Source organism: Triticum dicoccoides, chromosome 3B (assembly GCF_002162155.2).
Source record: "Triticum dicoccoides isolate Atlit2015 ecotype Zavitan chromosome 3B, WEW_v2.0, whole genome shotgun sequence".
Classification (NCBI taxonomy): domain Eukaryota; kingdom Viridiplantae; phylum Streptophyta; class Magnoliopsida; order Poales; family Poaceae; genus Triticum; species Triticum dicoccoides.
Window position 1 is genome coordinate 77,335,243 of NC_041385.1, and position 5,289 is coordinate 77,340,531.

A 5,289-nucleotide genomic window follows, 5' to 3' on the forward strand; every position below is an offset into this window, starting at 1 on the left:
TGATGGTTTGTACAGCCACCATATTTTTTCTTGCTCTTTAGCCCTTAATTCTTTCTCCTACTTGTAGTCCTCCATGTTAAACTCCTAAGTCCAGGAGCATGCAACCATTGGCATAATTTTTGTTCATGTAATAATGCCATTCACATCCTGTCCAGATTTCAAGTTCTGCAAAACTTGCACTAGCAAGTTTATGCTTTTCACCAACTAACCTCACCACCCTCTTGTGCATCCAAAGAGACACTGATCTGGAAGGATTCGTCACTCCAAGAAAAGCCTACGTGCCTGTGGCATTTTGTCAAACTCCTTGAGAGCATGACCAAATTTGACATGAGTTGTTGTTGGCATTGTGAACTTGGTCTCCTGACCAAACCACCATGTCCCTTGTTACCCTTACTAAACCTAGACTAGCCCTAGTTCTTGCCAACCTCACCTGAGACCTGTAGCATGCCCCGGCATTGTGTCGAACACCTTCCGTGCGTGCACTGGAGCGCCCAGAGCGCGCTTATTGCACGAGCCGCGCCCGAGCCGCCGCGTCACGCCCCACACTCAATCCAGTCCGTGACCGACCGCAGCCATCCCGCAATGTCCCCTTCTGCACCCACCAACCCCGCAGTGCTCGCCACGTCTCCGGCAGGCCAGCCACTAGCCGCCACCACCGCCAGACCGCTCCTGCACGAGCCAGCGGCGCCCAAGCCACCAGCCCTTGCCACCTGCCTCCTGGAGCAGTGTGTGCTCATCCACAGCATCGTCCTCTAGCACTCGTCGCCGCCACGTCGCCCTAGCTACAGAACGGCGGTCGCCGGCAAGCTTATCCACGGCCGCTGCAAACCGACTCGGTTGTGCTATAAAAGAGGCCCCCGAGCTCAAACCCGCACGCAGGCAGCCTCACACCATTCCACTCTTGCCACCTTTGGCCGTCAATCGAAGGAAGGGAGTCGTCTTCTACCTCTCCGGCAGCTCCATCCGCCGCCATTGCCCCGGCCATTCCGGCGTCTCCAGGGCCTCCCCCTCTCCACTCTCTCCACCAGGAACCCCCACATCCTCCCGTGAGCCTTTTCCCCTACTTGATTTTGATCGGGGGCCATCGCCGCCACAAAATCACTTCCCCACCGAAGCCTTCCTCCGCCGCGGAGCTCGCCGCCGGTGAATCCCTCCACCTCTGACAACCCTGCAACCACCGGAAAGATCACCCTCGACCCGCGGATCCATCCCCACCCTCAGCTCCCCACAAGGACCCGCCGTTCGCCGGCGACGGTCGCCGGAGTCCCGCCTCCGCTCGGGACAGAGGGAGAAGAAGGAAGGCGGACTAGTCAAACCTGACTAGTGGGCCACCTAGGACCCACTGTCAGTGACCCCCCGCTCGGTCCACCCGGAATAAGTGGAAGCGTAAACCCAGAATACGCTTTCGACGTGTACAGGTTTAATTAAAACATTTTCTTTTCTGTATTTTTTTTATATAACAGATTTAACCAAAACTTTGACCGGGTGTAACTTTTTAAATACAACTCCAAATGAATTGATTCTTTTTCCTACCTCTCTCAAATAATGTCTAGTTTATTTTAAGATTTATTTGAAAAAAATTCAAACAACTTTTTTGTGTTGTTTTGATTTTGTGTGTTAATTCAATATATTCTTTTAATAGGATTTTTGAAGATTTCAAGATGTTTTGGATTGCACCATGTTTTCCCATGACCTGAAGGCAAGCATTCTGAATCTCGGCATAATATATTTGGTGTGATTGTTGATACATTTATAAGACCACCGCATTTCGAAGGACTTGTTATTTCATGTGATATGATCATATGCATGAGTGCATATTAGTGATTTCCATGATGTTGGAAATGAACACTTGTGATGATAATCATCCTCATGTGCCTTGCATGCATGCCGGAAGGAATCCGGGAAAACCTCTGCCTTGGGTAGGCATGAGTTTGTCACCGGTCTCCGTCGGGACGGTCATGTCCGGTATGGCATAGTGAGGTATAATGAGCGGTGATTCTGTTGGTTGAAATATATTTGTTATGCATGTCATGCAGGGAAATACTTAAACCTCCTGAGTCGACCATAGAACGAGTCTTGTTCCAGTAACCCCCATACTTGCTTCGTACTACCACTCGTCTCTACAACAAGTAGAGTACGGTTCAGTAATTTGTCAACCCTTTCTAGCACACACCGTACAGAGGGGCCGGGATGAGGGTACCAAGGCCATGGATTAAAGCCAGTCATCCGGTCAGGGGGCATGGGTGTTTCGGTTGTAGCCAAAGGGATAGCTTCCCCAGTTTTGCGCGCGGTATAAATTTTGTGATCCCATGCTAATCGAGGTTGTAGCCTCCCCACTTAGAGTTTTGCTTAACGAGTGTCGTGGGTGATTCCAGACACCGGTAAGTTAAGCTGATGTGTGCAAGTCAGGTGCGTTTTCATTTAAAAGACCGTAGACGGAATTAGTCCCGATGGACTAAAGGAATCCGTTACTCATGGGTAAAGAGTACACCCTCTACAGAGATTAAACCTATTCGAATAGCCGTGTCCATGGTTAAGGACTACAGTCTGGGATGGGTCAAGTGTCGGTCTTAGTGTCGGTCTTCGGAGGTGAAACTGTTAACCAGAACTGGAACTACTACTTGTGACTTGTGATAATTATGATTATTATTATTGTTGACTAACCCGTGATATTATTGTTATTATCGAGTATCTCTGGGATGGTTCTACCTCCGGGATATTCACTGTGATTGTTTATTTTAAAGCCCTTTATGTGGTGTCGCCCAGATGCCCGACTGTGGTATTTCTTTTAAAGCCCTTTATGTGGTGTCGCTCAGACGCCCGACTGTGGCATTTCTTTTAAAGCCCATTATGTGGTGTCGCTCAGACGCCCGACTGTGGCATTTCTTTTAAAGCCCTTTATGTGGTGTCGCTAAGACGCCCGACTGTGGCATTGCTTGTTATTTATTTCATAAATTTTAATACTACTATGTTATTTCATATTCATAAATAACCTCTTGCACGCACCAGAATTTATTTACTTTTTTTTGACTGGCGTCACGAGCATAAAATATTTTCAGCACACCATTGTTATGTTATACCTGTGTTCATAATGTTTGCGAGTACATTCAAAGTACTCACTGGCTTGTCCCTGGCTATTGTCTTGGCCAGATTTTCTTGCACGGAGAGGAGCGACGCGATGCCAGCCTCGGAACCTAAGCAACGGTGATAGCAGCCTCGGGAAGATAGGAGTTAACCTGGTCAGCTGTTCCTGTTGGGAAATGGAGTCCCATAGACCCTGATGATCCTTAAACCGCTTCCGCCCTCAACCACTAGAAACCACTTGTTGTACTCACAGGCCAGAATGGTCTTGTACTTCATGTTTTGTATTTTTGCTTGGAATTTCTGTATCAAGTTGGAGCCTCATCAGCTAACAGTAATCCTGGGGCTGATGAGCACGACGGTCTTTTTCTGGAAATTTATACCCGGAAAACCGGTCGTGACAGACTTAGTATCAGAGCCAGGCTGACCATTGGCTAATCCTATCTTAGCCAGGTCAATAAACTTAGGCAAACCAACCCACCAGACCTTAACCAAACCCCAGCCAAGCTTCTCGTGCAAGATAGCCACACAGTGACCCCGACACTTTTGGCAGTCGGTGCCCAACCTACCACCCTAGCTTGTCGATCACGCGCCAGTAACCAGCACCCAAGATGTCTCCTCCACAAGCGTGCGAAGGAAGACTCTGTCCCCTTTTTCTATAAAAAGGGCACGCTAGCCCCAAACCAGCACAGCACAGCCTCTACCCCAAACCGAGCCACAATGCCTGGCCCCATAGTGCACAACGAGACCACAGGAACCAACCTTGGAGGCTTTGTGACCATCCTCGCAAACCTCACCCGTCGTGCCTATGCGTTAGAAGAGCCCCCAGAATATGTTGTGTACCAAGGACCCATGAGCGGTGAAGACCGCCAATTATGGGCCACTGTGCACATCTACGGTAGGGGTCTGTCGCCAGAACGCCCCTACAGGTTCACCGGAAGGACAACTTCCTTCGAGCCACAAGCCATCCAGCTAGCCGCTCGAGAAGCTATAGTTCAACTCCGGCAGTTGTCGCCCAGAGTTAACTGTCGCTCGTTCTACTACTACCCCAGGCATGAAGGGTATGGTAGACCACCCCAAGTTGCCAACGGAGATCACGAGATGGATCCCGCATTGTTGCACCTAGTGCACTATGTAAGTGCACTAGAGGCACTATTTGACCAGATCACCATTGGTCTGATCGCAGCTCGAGGAGAGCTGGTTCGTCGAACCCCAGCTAGAAGAGAAGACGAGCCCGACGCCGACAACCCAGTCGTGCTGTTCGGACACCCGATCGAGACCCTGAGATCAGCTCCAGCCAGCGGCCAAGGTGCCTTGATGACCCCAGAAGTGCTTCGTCACCTTTTGGGAGCACACTCCAACGGGATCGTGGCCAAAAATCCCCGCAATGGTCATCATCGCTACCCCGACCCTGCAGTTCCTCCACCATCTCCGACTAATCCCGGCAGTGAGACACGTGGAGAAGCCTCGACATCCACCAGGCACCCCCGTTTAGACATAAACGAGGTAGACTAAGCCGTACAAGTAGTACCGAGTCTCAGTGTATCCTCACTTTGTAATCGTGCGACCGTGTATATTAACGCAGCCTGTCATTGTGCCTCTGCTTTAATGGTAGCCTTGCGTATTTTCTTTGTCAACGTATAGTTGCACATTTTCTAGGCAAAACTACCAAAACCAACCCCGACGACACCTACAGTGACACGTCTCTTTATGAGATATGTGTATCTCTCTCACTGACTCCGACCTTTGGAGGTGATCTGGCAGTTTTATTACCTTTCACCACGGTAAATAAACCAGCCCAGATGCTATATAAGAAGGCCACCTTGTGACCTTACCCGGCAACCCTCACCTCGTGCACCACTCTCACAACCATTTCTTGCCATGCCGAGCCCTAGTATTTATCGGAGAACCCCAGATGCCACCCCAGGTAGCTTTGTCAAAATATTGTGGGATTTTACCTGCAGTACCATGGTTCTACCCAGCCACCCCAGTACGAGCTGTTCAAATCAAGAATCACCCCATCCACCTCGGAATATTGGGCAGCAGTACACATTCCTCCTGTAAACCCCCAACCAAGATCCAACAGAGGTTTCCTTCATGGGGAAATCTATGCCGGCCCCACGCTTCGCCATAGAAGCTGCTGCGAACGAAGCAATTGCTCGTCTTCGATCCGCAGTACCTTATGCCCGCGAACGAGGATATTATTAT